General features: G+C 44.7%; 1 protein-coding gene across 1 annotated transcript in view; it reads right to left on the bottom strand.

The window, feature by feature from the left end:
• atxn1a (ataxin 1a) overlaps positions 1-19,589 on the bottom strand; it is a 96,533-nt gene that overhangs the window by 50,947 nt on the left and 25,997 nt on the right. Inside the window, exon 2 of the mRNA XM_071901571.2 lies at positions 17,222-17,412. The gene's annotated coding sequence lies outside the window, so the exon portion shown is untranslated. The remainder of the gene's footprint in view (positions 1-17,221; positions 17,413-19,589) is intronic.

Raw genomic sequence — 19,589 nt, 5'->3', positions numbered from 1 at the left:
TCAAGCCTGAAAATTTCCAAATTGGATCAAATTATGGTATGTGTTCTGTTACCGTGACTACCTTTTGCAAAGGTGGTCATGCTGTAGCATTAGAATATGTAATCCTAGATCATTCCACAAGAATACATACAGTACATGTCCTATACGCAGCGATGTAAATCACTGACGATTCTGATATAAGGCACACCTAATGGCCGAGCTGCTTTCACTGCCTCCAGTCGGCTTCCCAGATTTAAATGCGCCCTCCAGAGACTTTATCACCCTTTTCAAATGTCTGAGCTCTGAAAAGGGACTGTGCAAAGTGTGACTGTGTGAAAAGTTATGTGCGATTATCTCCACCTGTCACAATTCCTGTCAATAGCACAATTCATGTCTGTAGCAGGTGAAATTGGGCGAGGGAAGACCAATCTGTGCCTGTTTCAATTGGGAGAAATCAGTTATTATTCACGTTTTGCCCTGCAAAGATCTGATTGGCTTACAAGGCGCATTTTTCAAACAGCTGATGGAAGGAGGCACTGGATAATAACTTTGCTTTTTTGCCATTAAGTTGGATAAATATAGAAATATGTGAATTGATTTTTTTTTAACTTATATTGCTATTTAATGCTTTATTCTTGGCAATTCTGAATCTAGGTTAAATTGAATTTAACCAACTCCAGTGTTTCTATTGACTAATAAACTGCCCAGCATGCACGATAAACGTTCCGCTTTCTATTCAGTATGCAGACTGCCACCCGCAGTGTCACACTATATATTTTTTCCCTTGTGAGGTCTTGCATGTGAAGTTTGAGTATACCTGTGTTCATATACATATATGTGCATATCTTTGCATGTATATACGTGTGTGAGCGTGGGTGTCAGCTGATCCATGTTTTTGCAAGGTGAAATGTGTAAGATCCATATAGTAAGCGAGGTGTTTCATTGCTTCTATTTTTACCAGGTGACTTAACACTTCAAGGGGAAGTCACTGGAGCGCACATCCTGCCTGCTGTATCAGTGAAGTCCAACTTATCTTCCGCAGCATCTCCTCACTCATCGCTGATAATTACTGAAAATGAATCTTAATTTGCCACTCGTATGGCTGATATGGCCCTGTGGGTTATATGCAACATTGTTCTGCTACGTATTGCTTAGTATTTAGAAAAATTCAGTGATTTAATAATATTTGTCAGCTTCAGATATTTACAAAATGGTTGCAAAAGGGTTATTTTTCTTCCAAGTTCTCAATCCCAGTTTTAATATGATTCCTGTCTCAAATATCTCAAAACCTTTGAGATCTTTGAACCTTAACCACTGTGGTAAAGGCTTTGTACTCCTGAAAGACAATCCATTTTCCAAACAGGAAGGATTAATAAGGTATGATACTTCTGTCTGGAGAGCCTGAAGCAGGCGGTAGAACACATACTGCACTTGGTGTGAATTCTCAGCTCCCTGGTTCAGGCTCTGGTGCTGACACCGTCTCCTCCTCGTTTTCTCCTTGCGGCTCGTCAGGTAGGAAACACCCACAGTGCTGAAAAGCAGGAATAGCGTGGAGGATGTGCGCTCCAGTAACTTCCCCTCGAAGTGTGAAGTTACCTGGTACAAAAAGAGGCAATGTAACACCTCACTACCTCACCTCACATACCGAGGTGCAGGAAGGCGCGCTGACACGTACACACGGATGCACACACACACACACACACACCTTCACAAAACAGGAAAATAGAGAGCCTAAGTAAGCTGAACAAAGAATAGGTACCTACTAAACTACTCTATCACAACAGCTATGGCTCTATACAACTCTATCAAAACTGCACATACTTACACATATGCAGCCACATCACCATTGCACACTAATATGTGACTGAAATGACACCAAGTGCATTAGTCTCCTCAGCTGTGGTCAACCACTGCTCACAGCCTATCCCACAGTGCAATGCACAACCAGTGGGTCCAGTTCAAAACAGGAAGACTGAACCAGGAAGGCTGGGTGTGTGTTGCACTATGGGATAGACCTGGAGGACTGAATGACCTCAATCCACTGGGCTGATTGGCAGTTATACACATGGTCCAGTAATGACCATGGAAAACTAAAGTCCTGGTAACACCCAGGCTCTAGGACAGCACACAGGAAGACCACCGCTGGTGTTACGTCATATTCCGTCCTCACTACTTCCCCTGCTCCCTAACCCCAAACAGGAAATAGTTCCTACACAGCTCCCTGGGGTCTGCATAATGAGGCCTGTATGTGTGTGTGTGTGTGTGTGTGTGTGGGGGGGGGGGGGGTGCATGTGTGTGTGTGTGTGTGCGCATGTATACTAGGCTTACATGTCTGACGATCTGTCTCTCATTTAAGGCTTCTGTACACACAGAAACACACACACACACACCCACACACACACACACACACACACACACAGGTCTGGAAAGGTTATGGGAAAGAGTCCTTGGCTGCAATTCTAGGTGGGAGGGAGCGAGAGAGAAAGAGAGAACATGAGAGAGAGAAAGAGAGAGAGAGAGAGAGAGAGAGAGCAAGCAAACAAACAGTCTATAAAACACCCATTCTTGTGCATAAGCAAACATGAAAATGATGATGTGCAATTCATATTATTCATACATGTATCCCTTCTGCTTTTGACCCTGCCAGGCTGCCATACAACTGAAAATCGGGCTGCTCTGGATTCGATTTGACTACAGAAGAATTCTGATGTACAGCCTGAGCCAATGGAAAAATACCAGGGAGGGGCCTCATAAATAACTGGACCAATGACAGCTCATATCAATATTGAAGAGCAGAGAGCAGAAAAGGAAGCAGTGGCAGAGAAGCAGAGGAAAGATGGAGAGAGATGGAGGGAGAGAGAGAGAGAGAGAGAAAGAGAGAGAGGTGGAGAGAGAGAAGCAAGACTAAATTCTCTGGAACACAAACACATTCAGGCTTGCTGTTGTTAATGTTGCTCTTGACTGGTTCATTTCAGTGGAACAAACTTTTACATGACCATAGAGGTAGTTTTTCACTATTCTACTTGATGGATAGTATCATTCCGATGCTTTCTTATTCAACTGCAGACATTACTAAAGCAAACTATAAGTTGACTAATGGTAGAGTAACATGATGCAGTATGGGAACCCCAGCAAAACACAAGGACAGAAAAAGAGAAGAAAAGGGAACAAGGGCAGTCGGGGCCAAAATATATGAGACAGTGAGTTTAAAAAAACCGAGGGAAAATAAACAGAAAGACAGAGATAGAGCCGGAGGGTAAGAGAAAGACAAAAGAGACACAAGAGAGAGTGGGAGAGAAAACTTTTCGAGACATATGATTGGTCATGTCATGAGACTGACCAATCATATGTCTCCGATCTGATTGCAATCTTTGTAATTGTAGTATAAGGTGACCACTAGCAAACAGAACGATCATGGAAAGGACATACATCAGCCGAGCACATGATTTTTCTCCTTTCTTTCCATCTTGGTTTTTTCTTTTTCTTTCTTTCTTTCTTTAGAGCCAAAACATAAGCAGACAAAAAAAGACACAATTGCTGCCATGAACTGAACCGCAAAATCTGACCATCTATTCATTTGAACTGGCACCAACTACTGACAAACGACACCCAAATCTATACCGACAACAGATAACCGCTGGCATAACCGCCGGCCTGCCTGCCGGCCTGCCCGCCAGCCTGCCCGCCGTCTCGTACCCCCCCCCCCCCCCCCCCTTCCTGTCCGGACACTTCTCCGGAAGTTTCTGTGACAGGAGGGGAGAGAAAGTAGAGGGCACGGCCGCTGTCAGCGATAAGCGCTGGCTGATAAACGAGGGGAGCGAGGGAGGAATATGTCTAAGAGCGTTCCCCCCCCAGCCGGGTCCTAGGTGTCAGTGACTGCTGAGCGTTCATTACCAGTGGGTGGTATGTGGTGTAGCGGGGGGCTCGCCTGACCTTGGGTGAGCGTGTTTGGATGAGGGCGGGGAGCAGAGTGCATGTGTGTGCTTTTTACTGTCGTACCTCATAGATAAATGGGACTATTGTATTTAATCATGCCTTCGGTGTTAAATTACAATCTCTCTCTGTCTCTCTCTCTCTCTCTCTCTCTCTCTCTCTCTCTCTCACTTTTATAGAGCAGGGTGGAGTCTCATAAACAAATGCTAGTGGAAGAGGTGGGACGATGCGTGGCAGTAAATAACGGTTGGCTCAATGCACAGGAGATTTCAGACACAGTAATAGCATGCTGTAATATGGGCCAAATCTGTCCCCAAGGACACTACTGGATTAACCAACATCACTCACAGTTTGTACAAACACACACGCACACGCACACACACACACCCACACAGAGCTACTACTTCTCACTGTTAGATGGAAGAGAATAGAAATGAAGAGACAGAGAAAGACAGAGTGTCCAAGAGAGAGACGGAGACAAAGAAAGAGAGAGAAGGCAGGCGACAAGGAAAGAGAACGACTGTGTGTGTGTGTGTGTGTGTGTGTGTGTGTGTATGCGCGTGTGAGTGAGTGAATAAAAGAGAGAAAGAGGGATGACAGAGAGAGAGAGAGAGAGAGAGAGAGAGAGATGGAGACAGAGAGGGGAAAGGAGGGCAGGCGTTTCAATAATTCACTAACTCCTGCTTCATTTAGAATAGAATCAGTGCCCAAACTGGACCCGTGTGTCCTCCACACATGACACATCACCCACAGGGGCTGGCTCACTCATAAACTGGCTCTGCGTGTGCGTGTGTGTGTGTGTGTGTGTGTGTGTGTGTGTGTGTGTGTACATTTGTCCGTGAGCTTGCAAGAGAAAAGAAACAGCAGATGTAAAGATGCGTGTGCTTGTGTGTGTGTGTGTGTGTGTGTGTGTGTGTGAGTGCAGCCACTGGCAGACATGGATTTCTATTAGAGCAGTAATGTAGCTTCATTAATACGGCTGTTGCAGTGGTAGAGAGCCTCCAGAGAGAGAGAAAGAGAGAAAAAGTGTGTGTGAGAGAGAGAGAGAGAGAGAGAGAGAGAGGCAGCAATACAGAGAGAGAACTATAGTATATCTTTATATAATAAACCATGCTCTCCACTTTTTTCCCCCATTTTTTACCCAGTTCGTTTGATAGAGGCTATAGCGTCTGAGTGGGACTCTCTAATGGGAGACACAGGAAAGCACACACACACATACACACACACACACACACAAACATAGGCACACACACTCACAAAACACACCACCACAACCCTACTACCAACGCAGTCTAAAAATACTTGCCTCCACAAAGCTGGCAGCTCCATGTGCTCCTGGGCGTTTATGTGTGTGTGTTTGTGTTTGTGTGTGTGTGTGTGTGTGTGTGTGTGTGTGTGTGTGTGTGTGTACCAACAGGAATCAATAGTCCTGAACATAGAAACAGACAGATGGAACCCTGTGTGTGTAGGTGGAGTGCGTATGTCCATTTGTGTGTGTGTGTGTAAATGTGTGGGTGGGTGACTTGCTACTGCAATTGAGTGTGTCTGCGTGTTTTTGCATGCACGTTTTACGTGACGTGGATTTGCATGCACTGTCTCATAGTAAACGGTAAACACTTTCCAAGAACTGGGCGGTTTCATTCCAAAACGCTACACAGACACTGGGAGGGGGAAAAAAATGTTTTTCCCTAAAACTCATTACTCGAAATGTCAAACCCACTGAGGATGGCAAGCACAACAATGCTACTCTTTTGTGGGTAAAGGTTTCATCATAGCTAATAACTTCAATAATCTTTCAAAAAAAAACAAAAAAAACCTTCCAGCTAATCAGGCTGCAGATCAAACAGACCAGATGGAGAGACAGGACAACAGACAGACGGGGGGAGAGAGAGAGAGAGTGAGAGAGAGAGAGAGAGAGAGAGAGAGAGAGAGAGAGAGAATACTGGGCATCCAGTGGAGGGTGTGTGTGTGTGTGTGTGTGTGTGTACGCGCAGCTACAACACATGCTTGTATTTGTATGATTTGCATGTGTGTATGTGTTTGTGTGTAGCTGCAGCATTATTTTTTATTATTTTTCGAAGTCTGTGTGCCTGTGTGGGTGTGTGTGTGTGTGTATGTGTGAGCTCCTGTCATTCATGGTGACCCGCAGCAGCAGGCATTTCTGTTATGCAATCCTTGCTGTCAAACACATTCACACACACCTCCGCACACGGACACACACGCACCCGCACACACACACACCTGCCACCTCCTTCCAACAGCTCAGAGCTTATATTTCGCGACTCGTCCGTGTTGAGAAAACCCCGCGCAGCTGCATTCTTTATCAATCACACAGACAAGGCCATTCCTCGCTCGTAGGAAAATAACAAGCTGGTGTAATTAATGGTTCAAGGCCGAGGTCTGCTATGCTCTCATCACCATTTACACTAATGGTCAATCATTTTAGAGATGACAACCCATAATAATCCGTTTCAGTCTTCTGTAAAAGGAATATCCAGTATGGCATTGTTTTAGAAATCATTACACTGAAGAATCGCATTTACACCAAAGACTGCACAATAACAGAACGGCGATTAAACATGCATTTGTTCCATTGTCCTAATTTTGGCCACTAACTTTTTTTGTTTTTTTTTGCACATATTTGTGAATGTGACTTTATGTCGGTGCTTTCCTCCCTCACTGTTTATGTTTATGTAACCGCCCACGCGGCAGTCACAACAGCCTACAGTTATGTACAGTGGCAGGCTCGTGGCATTGTGCTGCTGTGTGATGTGCACAGCATGTACCCTATCTAAAGTTTCCAAAATAAGAAATCCCACTTTTGACACCGGAGAGTGGCATTATTTGAATTATTGCTGAAAAGGGCCGTGCTGTAGAAATGTGTCCATGAAAAGTTTCACCTCGAATACCAATATTGCAATGTGACTGGGATTTCAGTCTAAGAGAATTCTATTTAGATGAAAAATTCATGTTTTAATTGAAATGGTGCCTGCTTTAACATGTACTTGCAGACTACACTATTTTTGACCCAAATGTATGAATTTTCTCACTGATTGGGGCCACATCGGTTGTGATGATGCATTATAATTCTAGCAATAAAACAAAACTACAGCATCAGCATTATAAAAAATAGCACCCAGTGAGCTGCTTCGCCCTTTCATTTGGGCGGCTATGGAAGATGTCTGGCCAGACTGTCAGCCAAATCTTAGATTTCCTTTTCAGCGGGCTAGTAAATGACATTTCAAAGCAGCAGAAATACTTCTCCAGAGAAATACAGATTCCTGATGGAGAGCAGCTTCCGTAGGGCTGCTATAGCTGTGGTGGTTGAATTTTTTTAGTGGCATATAAAAAGCATAATGTGCTGTTTGAAAATTTCCCAGGTAGCAGTCTTGAATAATGGCTGCCGGCTATCACCCTGTACTATTCCATCAAAATCTCTCAGCCGCAGCCTATCTGCCATTGTTATTCCATTCAGGGAGCCACAGGACGCTACATTAGCCCCAAGTTCACTCTGTTCCCCCCGGTGAAGGAAAACTAGTTTAGCTCAATGGGCTATTAGCCTGCACCTCTCCACACATAAAAGGATTGAGTAGAGGAGCGTAAGTGGGGAGTGTATAGGGATACTGGTAAGTGGCCATCCATCAGCACTGCTGTACAGTCTGCTCTGACAATGTTGTGAGGACAGAAAGGGATATACAGTCCTATACAGTACAAGACTGATGGTGTGATTTCCAGAGGACCAATCAAAATCCCACACATAACACTTTTAACAAAAACAGCCCTAAAAAAAACCCTAAAGAGGAACTATATTAATCCTAGAATAAGGTAGATACTACACAAATATCACAGCAAAACGTATATCATGCAGCTACTATAGAATTCTTCAACAGGTAATCAACAGATAAAAAAAAAACACCATAAAGTAAGATAAGGTCACTATAAACTCACTATTGAGCACCACAGACACATTACAAATCCCTGGACTATCCATTACAAATCCATTACTGGAATATTGTTGTGATTTTTGTTAGGGAAGTGAACATGTGTGTGTGTGTGTGTGTGTGTGTGTGTGTCCGAGTATCTCCATCATAGCCAGCTGGCACAAGTGGGATCTAAAGGGAAGCTGATTTGCCTGCCAATCTCCCCGCCGCCCGCCGTGGCCAACTCCACTTGTTTTCTCTAGCTAATTATCACAGAGGGGGAAACGGAGGGGAGGCGGCGGAGGGAGCGCGCTCTGACCGCTCAGCTATCGTACCGACGACGTCACATCACAGGCGTCATGTAAACACGCCAACCCGCTTGCCAATTAGAAACACCCCTCTCTGTGTCTGCTCAGGCGCGCCGACCCATGATCTTTTCCCTCTGAAAAAACAGAAATTTAACATGAAAAATAGGAAAAAAGCAAAGTGGCTGTTAATGTCACAGTGCTGCTAACTATCACAGAGAGAGTGGGGAGACGAAGGAGTGAAAGAGGAGAGAAAGTGGAAAGCAGAGGTAGACAAGAGGAGAGTGTGACAAAGACGGCGACGGGGAGTTAGAGAGGGAGCTGTCGAGAGCAGAGCAGAGGGAACCTGACAGAGAGAAAAGGACAGAGACAGCAAGATGAAAGAGGAAAATGAGGGGAAGATGACAGAGAGGTGAGAAAGGGAACAAGATAACAGAGGGAACAAGTCACAGAGCCGGAGTAACAGAGAGAGAGAGACAGTGAGATAGAGAGAGAACGGCAGGAGGGCGAGAGTGGGTGGTGAGAGGGATGCTACTTTATCATACAGCCTAGTTGTAAAAGCAATAAACTCTCTATAGGTCTCACCATAAGGACTTCCCAGGCACCACAAAGGCCATTCCCATTCATCTCACTAAGAGCTGAAGCTGCCGAGCTGAGCTCAGCTCCTCATGGGGTGAAGCTTTCGTTATCATGAACTCATCCAGGGACCCCATCCATAAAAATATCTGAGAACACAAGGCACTTTTCTTTGTTACTTTTGAGGTGAGGGCCTCTTTGCTTTTTTTTTTTTTATCTCACTTGCACAAACTGTGGATTTTTCTTTTCTTTCTGTTTCATCATTTTAGATGTGCAAATAAACTTGGAGTGATGAACTGAAACTATCCTGTGCAGAACTATTTTTATTTTGACAAATAAGTTTCCCTACTAGGAATTTGTCCTGGGGATTGGGCGCAGGTAGAATGAATTCATACACCGCATTCAAACACACTACAGTCAAAAAAAAGACTATTTTGCAGTGAATTTTATACAGTATGTGAGCTGATCAGTGATCCTACATCACAATTGGTATTCAAAGAAATGGCATGCATACCAGCCTTGAAGACTGTCAAAAGCAAAATGGTGTAAAGGCAAAAGGAAATTAGTATTTCTATGAGAGTAAAGAAGACATCAGGCGCCGTGACTGACAGGACGACCTGTAAATGATCTAATTTCCCATGACTTCTTGGTTCTCTCTGCAGGTAATTATCGTTCTCTGATGAGATTATCGTCGCTACCGCCACTTGCCACCCACCACTCCCTTTCTGTGTCCCTTCATTTCTATCATTCGCTGCCTCCCCATCTGCCTGTCAACCTTTTCTCTCTTTCTCTCTCCTTTCTCTCCCTCCCCTTTTCACTCTCTCTCTCTCTCTCTCTCTCTCTCTCTCTCTCTCTTTCTCCCCGCTGCATTTATGGAGGTGTGATTGCATTAAGGCTGTATGAGTAAGGGCATCCCCGGGGCTGCACTAATGTACAGGACAGAATGTACAGCGATATGGGAAGGAGAGTAAGAGAGACTGAGAGAGGTTAGGGCGGGGGGGCGGGGGGGGGCATCCATTACTATAATCATTTTACCTCACTTGAAAAGGTGGCTCTTACAGCAGCTGTCGCGAAAGAGAGAGAGAGAGAGAGAGAGAGAGAGAGAGAGAGAGAGAGAGAGAGAGATATGAGCAGAGGAAAGCCTCTCATGACTGTTAGTAAATCTAAAGCCCAACTTCATTTTTCAACCTTTATTGCTTTCTTGCACGAGCACCCAGAGCGTACACACACAATAAGCAAAGACATTTCAGTGGTATATTAGTGTCCTCGTAGCGCGTTTGTAATATCCTCGAGGTATCCTGAGACGATGCATTTTAGATGATAGCAATTAACAAGACCAGTCAAGACGCAACAGCAGCCACAGCTTTTAACATTAATCACTTTTCAGGTTTCGACGCACACATCATAAATCACGGGGGCTAATTTCCCGACCTGTTTATGACCGACCGATGAATGCAGTTTGTTAATTCCTGCACTGCGAAAAAGATAAACACCGAACAAAAGCAATATGTCCTTCCATGCGAACGGCGAGGGATGTCTTTCACAGCGGGGGCGGAGGAAGGGGAGCACCCTGAAGGAATAACATCTAATGCAATCAGATCGTTCTGGCCAATTAGTCGGCACTAACCTAGCCAGCGATGATGTCAGTCATCATTACTCACCGCATAATGCTATAAAGCAAAGAGGGATGGAGAGCAAAAAAAAAAAAGAAAAGAAAAGGACAACAATAAAGTGGGCCGAAGTTGGGAAGGACAGGGGATTAATCATGTGACGTGAAGTCATGTAAACACGCTAAAGGCAGACAAGCACGCATATGTGAATAATGACAGTCATACAGATTTATACACACACATTTACTGTATGGAGTGTCACACACACACACACACAAAACCTCTCTCTCTCTCACATACTTATATAGAAGTATTAAAATCACGCACACACACAGGATTTCTTGCACACAAGAACACAAGAACTTATCCACACACATACACAATAAGAATCTCGCCCTCTCTCTTTCTCTGTCTCGCTCTCTCTCTCTCACACACACACACACACACACACACACACACACACACAGACATCCATACCCCCACAGAATGTTCCAGCCACATGTACTGTATATGTGATGGCTCATTAAGTAACTGCCGACAGCAACATGTTTTCCATGCTGATGGCTGAACTCCAATCAACAACTCTTGGTTTCATATGACATTTTACATTTCATGTGCATATGCATCCAGCATGTTATGGTGCATGGCCCAAACACAGCATGGCAACTAGGCTGTCTCTAACATGCATACACAGATGAACGTATATACACACACACACACACATAAACATATACAAAAACAGGCACAGTGACAGATATAGAGAGACTCACAAATAAAAAATACACACATTTGCAGAAAGACACACGCCACTCCATCCCACACACACATACACACACACACAGAGTGATGTTTATCAGGACAGAGTAATGGAACATAGTGGTTGAGCCAAGCAGACATACACACGCTGATTAGCTCCTATGGGGGAAGCCATTGGAACTCCTGTATGATAATTAGGCCTGACTTCAACATCTTTCCTTTGTAAACAGACGGCGGCTGTATGGAGCATATGGAGCTGCCGCTGGAGTTTAAAAGGGTTATTCCACTTACACTGACTTTGAGGTTGTGATTCCGCAGACAGAAAAAGTGGATAGTGTCCTAAAGTTCCCTTTTAAGTTTGTATCGACCATGCAAAAAGGGACGCTGTGGCAGAACTGCTTTATTGGGTGGTACTGGGTAGAGAAAGAGGTGACATGAGAGCGGCAGGGAGAGGATGAGATGTGGAATGCGGCGTCTTGTCCTGGAGAGTCCACTTGCAAAAAGGTGAAAGCCAAAATGTAAAGAAGCATCACCGATAATTGTCTTTTTTGTGATAGAAGTAGTTCTCTTTTCGCTCACTCCCAACCACAAATAAAATTCATATCTTGTTCAATTGTGTTCTATTCTATTCTATTGTGAGGAGTTTCTAGTGCAAGCATAATGGCCAGTATCAGCTCCTCTCCTCTTACTGAAAGGGTCTCTCCTTTCATTCGCTCCTCCCGTTCTTGTCTCTCTCCCTCCTCTCCTCTCCTCTCCTCTCCACTTCTCTCTACTCCTCTTTGTAATTCAACCACAACCAACAGTCTGAATGAACTCAGCGACTCTGGACAAGGTAATTAACTAATTGTTTAGTATGCAGAGACGGCCGCAGTGTGCGTATGGGTGAGAGGGAGAGAGGGAGTGTTTGAAATGTGCCTGTGTGTGTGTGTGTGTGTGTGTGTGTTTGTGTTTGTGGGGGGGCATGAGAAGTAAAGACGGCGAGACAAAGACAGAGAGCTCTGGGGGACTCTGGGAAAAAGAGCTTGAAACGTGTGTGGAAAGGAAAGAAAGAGACAGAAAGAAGAGCCAGAGAGAAAGGAGAAAGAGAGAGAAAAAGGGATGAACCAGTGATCAAGTGTCTCTCTATTTCGATGATTCCTTCTCCCATCTGCAGCCACTACCGACCACACTAAAGGAGAGCACTTCACTAGAGGATGGGAGTTACCAATCCCTCTCCCCTCTCTCCCCTCCCCTCTCTCATCTCACTCTCCTATGAGCGCCCTCTTCACTCTTCCTCTCTTTCTGTACTCTCTCCTTCCCATCCGCTCCTATCTCAACCCCCCCCCTCCCCCTACTCCCTCCCTCCTTCTCCCTTCTGTCTCTCTCTCCTTGCTCCGGGGCAGCTGCTGTTGCAGTTGGCAGTCCCAGGTGTGTGTGTCTGTGTGTGTGTGTGTGTGTGTGTGTGTGTGTGTGTGTGTGTCTCCCTTGCTCTCCAAACCCAATTCAATCCTACTATAAGAGCGGGGGCCCAGATCAAATAAAGCAGAGCACAGCTATTACAGGAAAACAGAGAAGGGGAAATCCATGCTCACACACTCACAGGGAGGAGAAGGGACTACCTCTTTATTTACCCCCGCAGCTTAACCCGCTCAGGGCAGCGGAGCACAGGATGTCGGGGTGCGCTCGGCTTTAGGATAGCTGCTTCCATACTACAGGGATCTTTTGGATGCACAACATCAATTTCCCCATGATAGGAAAGAGGAGGAATGCATGCACAACAAGAGCTGAATCAAAGGATGTCGATCAATAAGAAAAACAAATAGATAGGCAAAGACAGACGACAGATAAATCAACCATGCATCATGTGATTTGAAGTATGTAGGGAGAAGTTCACTACAGTTCACGACTTTGATAAAGATGTATTTCGACACCTAGGTGGAGTTAGCCACATAGTACAATATACTGAGCGCCAGAAACTTTAGACGCTTTATATGAAAGTATTGGAAAGTCAATTTAGTATAATTTTCTAGTATTATTGCTAATTTACTAACAATCTGATTCTCCAATCAGGCTAAAACAAACACTAAGGATTGCTTGAATATACTTTTTTTTTTTTGCTATTAGCTGTTACCAGGATACTGCCATTGGATGTCACCCAACAGGGACAGGTCCAATTGACTTTATAGTGAGCGTTCATTCAAGAGCCGATACCCATTGGCATCGCTGGACGTCTGACGGCTCCTGTGTAGCTTTATTATAGAGAGCAATCCCGGGTTAATTGGTAATTTGACATCCTTGAGATTACTTTGAGCATTTGCTGCAGGCTGCATCGAGTCTACGCTGAGTGAGGGGGAGTCATTTCAGTTTCAATATGCTAGGAAAAAAGAAAAAAGAAATCAATCAATCTGTGAAAATTGATTGAATCCACAGAATGTTGTCAAATTTCCCCTGCGGAACATGAATACGTTTACTCATTCTCCTTGAAGATACCTTTCCTGACCTAATTTGAAATAACCCAATGAAAGCCAATCACATTTTAGAAACAATCCTTGAGGATTATTTGAATTCAAAGGTACGGCAGGATTGTTAGACACCTAATGGACAGAGTATGAAGTTTCTAGTCTGGTAAGATTCAGGGAGAAGGCTGATCTTGCTCCTGACTTGTGTTCTGTAGAGTTATACTTAAATTTTCACAATAATAGTTTGATCGCAGATATTGTCTGATACCTGATTGCCTCTTGATGCCACCTCTTTACCTTGCACCCTGCATTCAGTACACATATTCTAGAGACACAGGAATTTGTGTAACATCTATTGTATGGCCACTGTGGCTTTGACCCATGCGCTCCTGCGCTATTCATCACTTGCAATGTTTGCAGTCTAGCTGCTCTACTGTAGCGCTCATTGTAAGCCGTGGATACAACATCAGCTACATGCCTAAAGAGTAAATGCAACAAAGCAAATTAAATGCAAATGAACAACTAGGATTCTGACTCTGCATCAGCAACAGGCAGCGAGACAAGAATGGATCCATCCTCTATATTCTTGACTGACAGTCTGTATATGGTACCCCCATTAACAGCCATTTTCTGACGTGTTGTTCGCCATGACTTGCCGCCCAGCTTCATTGTTGGAGCTTCCAGACTGTCAGCTCTCCATCTGCTCAGTGAGGCTTTCCACTAAGAGAAAGGCAACTGTCAGCGGTGAATTTACAAAAGAGAGAGGAGATAGAAAGAAGCAGAGAGGGAAAAGTGTAATTTCCGTTCAGTAAGACTGATGGGTGAAGAAAGAACGAGAGGCAGAGAGAGAGAGAGAGAGAGAGAGAGAGAGAGAAGGAAAAAAAAGGTAGGGAGATATTGAATCCCTATGTGTGAGAGAAACAGAAAGAGAGAGAATGACAGAGAAAGATGGAGAAACAGAAAGAGAGAGAGAGAGAGAGAGACAGAGAGAGAACAGCACAAGAAAGACAGACAGAGGTAAAGCAGGAGAGTAGATTGGACAGTCGGAATAGATTGGACAGTCCTGAGTGAAGAGGCTACGCACCACTACACCTCCCCTACAGCACACACACACACACACACACACACACACACACACACAAACTGCCAGTCAGGCATTGATGTGCGTGTAAGTGAAAATAAGTCAGTCGGTCTCTCTCTCTCTCCCTCTCTCTCTCTCTCTCTCTCTCTCTCCCTCTCTCTCTCTCTCTCTCTCTCTCTCTCTCCCTCTCTTTCACACACACATACACACACACTGCCAGTCAGACATTGATGTGTGTGTAAGTGTGTAGGACGTCTGAGTGTGTGTGTGTGTGTGTGTGTGTTTGAGTACATGCACACGCATGCAAGTGTACGTTATAGATGGAACTTCTTATACAACAACAAGTGAGTAGACCCACTTGTCAACACTGAAAATAAGTCAGTTTAACTTTAAATTCATCTTATCTGACAGCACTCCTTTATTTTCTGCATTTCTTCATTTTTTATTGATCCCCTTTTTTTATTTATTTCCTCTAAAGTGTACCTCTCCCCCCTCCCTTTCTCTCAGCATTTCTCCTTATTTCACCTCTCCCCCCCTTCCTCTCTCTGAAGTGGTACAAAGTTAATTTAATAAACTAATTAGTCCGTATTTCAAAACAGATTTGTATGGCTATGATGCAAGTCCCCAAGCACACGCGAGTGCCTCACAGTAGCATAAAATGCTGCCGTTGCTGAAGTATAACTGTAGAATGCTGAAGGGTAATGAATGACAAAAATAAAACACAGCATCCATTCATTTAGAGGGAAAAGCAGCTACGCTACAACTTGGACACCGTCTCTGGTCACAATATCTGAGACACGATTGTTTTTTTTTTTATTTTAGGGTTCGGTGATTGTTTGTATTTGTGAACTAATTGCTTAAACTCTTTAATGTCTGTTGTTTCAGTGAAATTGGTACAAAAAATCCCATCCATACAATGGTTGTGTTGGAGGGTAATCTCTTCGCCTCGCTTTCTCTCTTGAAATATGACTCTTCCGTAAAAATAGCACTCCATCCGAAACACTAGGCATAGCGAGCAGCGGGTGGCTGCTACTGACTGAAGAGACAGAATTGGTCACAGAGTCTTAAAGGAGAGGAGAAGGAGAGGAGAGGGAAAAGGAGAGGAGAAAGGAGAGGAGAGGAGAGGAGAGGAGAGGAGAGGAGAGGAGAGGAGAGGAGAGGAGACAAGAAGAGAGGAGAGGAGCGGAGAGGAGAGGAGAGGAGAGGAGAGGAGAGGAGAGGAGAGGAGAGGAGAGGAGGAAGGAGAGGAGATAGGAAAGGAGAGGAGAGGAGAGGAGTGGAGAGGAGAGGAGACAAGAGAAGAGAAGGAAGGAGAGGAGAGGAGAGGAAAGGAGAGGAAAGGAAAGGAAAGGAAAGGAACAGAGAGAGAGGAGTTCAATGAGACGAATGGCAGGGATTGGCTTCCTCACTGTTCTCAGTAAGCCCTTCTATTCATTCCACTCTCCCTCATAGGAGAGAGAATGGAGCTTCAACACACAGCTGGTGAGACAGAGATAAAGGACTGGCAGAGGAGGCTCAATAGATACAGTGGAGGGTGAATATACAGACAGGAGGAAAGGAGGAGGGAGAGAGAGAGTCAACGAGAGAATGGGGAGAGAGATTGAGAAAGAGAGACACTAAGGGAGGCAGACAGAAAAGCGAGAGAGATTGAGAGAAAGAAATTGAGAGACAGAAAGACAGAGAGAGAGCTGAGAGGAAGCCATGGTGGGAGGGTCAAAGTGAAGAATAAGAAAGAAGAGAAGGAAATCAAAAGACTGAAAATCACATGAACAGGAGGAGAGGGGAGGAGGGGAGGGGGAAGGAAGAAGAGGGAGAGGAACGCAGTGGAGCTCAGACTTCAGTGAGTCAGCAGCGTTTACTGTGCGTGCGTACGTGTGTGTGAGTGTGTGTGTGTGTGTGTGTGTGTGTGACATGGCGAAGGGGGAAAATAGACACGGTGTACATTTTCACACTGGCATGGGAGGAGCTTAACCTCGGGGGCATGGAAACACACACCCAAAACACACATAACCCCATGTGTTCTAATGGCTATACAATAAACACTACTATCGACCAATTACTCAACACCTCCATACACACTGGAGCGGAGCATAAAACTAATTTATTAGTACAGCGGCTGGCAGATTCAGACTTCCACCAGCCAGTTTCATTTTTTAGCTGCCAAAGTAGTTTTTAAAATAGAACAGAGTGATTGAACACAGGTTGACAGCCTGACAAAAGGGGCTCATAGGATTGACAGATGAAAGTTACCTCTCTCCACAGTGGCGTTCATTTGGTTTTAGTATTGAATCGGCCCCAAGAGAGAATAATCAGTGGGAATAAAGACAGACATTCACTGAGAGGGTTTGGTGTTGTTCAACCAATCTCAGACAGGGCTTGTATTTCATCAATAAATCCCGGAAGTAGCTTGGTGGTGCGCATAATTAAGTGGTTGATGGTTGGTGTTTAGTTTGGATGTCAGCTAGAGACTGGCATCTGAAGACTGAGATGCGAGGGTGTGTTGTGGGTATGGCAGGAGATTAGGGATAAAAAAAAACCCACAAAAACAATCAAGGTTGACCGTCCACACGCTATGGAACAGAAGTCACAATCGCTATCCTACTGAATCAAACTGCTATCCTACCTGAGTGGAGGAGGCGGAGCTAGTTGGGCGGAGTGGGTGGAGCCCGCTGCTCAGTTGAGGGCCGGCGACCAATTGGAGCCGCTGTTCCTGGTGTGTGATCTGGATCTCTCCACCAATGGGAGGGAAGCGTCCCGGGTGTCCGCTATGACTGTCCACGTCTGTCTGTCTGCAGCTGCTGCTGTCACCATTCCCTATGGAGAGAGAGAGAGAGAGAGAGAGAGAGAGAGAGAGAGAGAGAGAGAGAGAGAATGTTAACGCCATTTTGAAAGCAACCAGAAAAAGTGCTGTTTACTCCTTTCACATCAACAGACATTATAATTTTTCCCATTATCATTATTATTATTGAGGTCACAGCTCTTGCTTGCTCTAGCTCAATTATTGCTGCATAATAACCAAATTCCTTGTGGTGCGAGAACAATCATCAGCTTAACTTTCAGCCAACTATTCCTTTCTCCAAAACAGTTTGCTTTCAGGTTCATACCAGTGGCGCAGCACCACAGGTCAGGAGGAAATGTAAATGAATGGTGACTATCATCAGAGCTGGAGAGATCCTTGACATGCCATGAGCAAGTTGGTCACTGTCACTTGTAGATCTTTTTGGGTTGCTCTCCAAAGTTATCACAGCAACTATTTTTTCACCAAACAACAAAATTACCATGAATGTGGTTTTAGTGATTTTACTCCCGTTACAGCAGAATACCACATGCCTATCCGGTGATGACGGGAGTCTCCTGCAGTAAATGTGTGTGGAAATACATAGAGGCAGCATGTTGGCTTTGTCTGTGTATTGATTGCCACTGCAGATTCCTACTTGACAGAGAGTCCAAGACAAGGTGGACAGAGGCCAACGTTCAAAAATAGTGTCCAGCGCTAGTAGTTTCTCCCTCATAAGATCCTCTAAATCAATGAGTGTGTGTCTGCATCTGTAAGATTGTGAACAATTGTCTGTGTATTTCTGCATGTGTGTGTGTGACATACACTGTGATTTTGTACATGTACAGTGAATATCACTTCCTCCCTGTTTTTCCCTCTCTCTCTCTCTCTCTCGCTCTCTCTCTCTCTCTCTCTCTCTCTCTCTCTCTCTCTCTCTCTCTCTCTCTCTCTCTCTCTCTCTCTCTCTCTCTCTCTCTCTCTCTCTCGCTCTCGCTCTCAATTCAATTCAACAAGCTTTATTGGCATGACTGTTCTGTAGTTTGTCTCACAAAACAGACACTACAGAAATCCATGACAACATGGAATAACAGATAAACAGCAATATAACTATATGGACAGGGACAGTAGGGGACAGTGTAGGTCTTAAGAGGACAGGGTAGGTCTTAATGGGACAGACAGGGTAGGTCTTAATGGGACAGACAGGGTAGGTCTTAAGGGGACAGGGTAGGTCTTAAGGGGACAGAGAAGGTCTTAATGGGTCAGGGCAGGTCTTAAGGGGACAGGGTAGGTCTTAAAGGGACAGACAGGGTAGGTCTTAAGAGGACAGGGTAGGTCTTCAGAGGACAGAGAAGGTCTTAAGGGAACAGTTAGCCGCTGTCTCGCTCTCCCTGTCTCTGTCTGTCTCTCTCTCTCTCTGCCCAGCAGTATTCAGAACAAACACCCACTGCTATTTATATACTGACGCCCCATCGGCATGGCAACCACGCTTTGTTTACCCGCATCACACACTGGTTCGAGGCGTTCGTCTTCCTTTTTCTAACAGAAACATAGTCATTTGGAGGCATTTGGGTCTCTTTCATGGGCCTAGCTCACTTGTCGGTGACAACGATGTTTTAATTTTGACAGAATGCCTCTGGTAATCTGGGATCTATTTAGATGAAAGAGAAAGCTGGAAATATAACTAGTGTTTCTGTAGAGTTCAGTTTGTTTGTCTTGTTGCTTGGTTTGTAGGCTGATACAGTTGATGTCAAACTTTTAAAATAATCCATTGTAAGGCATGGTCAGTGCTTGGGTGGATCAATGGGCACTATTGGTCCCAAACTGTGTAGCTAAATGCACACTGATTACACAGCAAAGTTTTATAAATCTCTATCATAGCAACTGATAATTTAACAGGATAATAAACACTTCTGTACAGTTAGGTCTCAGATATGTGTTTGTGTCCTGTAATGTTTGCTGCAATACTGAGCGTATCACTCTTCTCCCCCTCCACTGTACTCATAACTAGTTCAAGGAAAGAAAAGCCTTTTTCAAGCTGCAAAATCCCACAGGGCAGGAGCTTACAGAGCCAACAGTACCCTAACCTCTGTTTACAACTACTGTCGCTGTGCAAAGCACTTAACCCCCAACTGCTCCAGTGGCACTGCACAGTAGCCTACAGCAGAAGACTGCTGCGGCATCGTGTGTCTCCCAGGTGTGAATGAATGTAACTGTG

Source organism: Centroberyx gerrardi, chromosome 19, assembly GCF_048128805.1.
Source record: "Centroberyx gerrardi isolate f3 chromosome 19, fCenGer3.hap1.cur.20231027, whole genome shotgun sequence".
Lineage (NCBI taxonomy): Eukaryota > Metazoa > Chordata > Actinopteri > Beryciformes > Berycidae > Centroberyx > Centroberyx gerrardi.
Note: the sequence above shows the minus strand (reverse complement) of the source record. Positions and strands in the feature narration are given on the sequence as shown.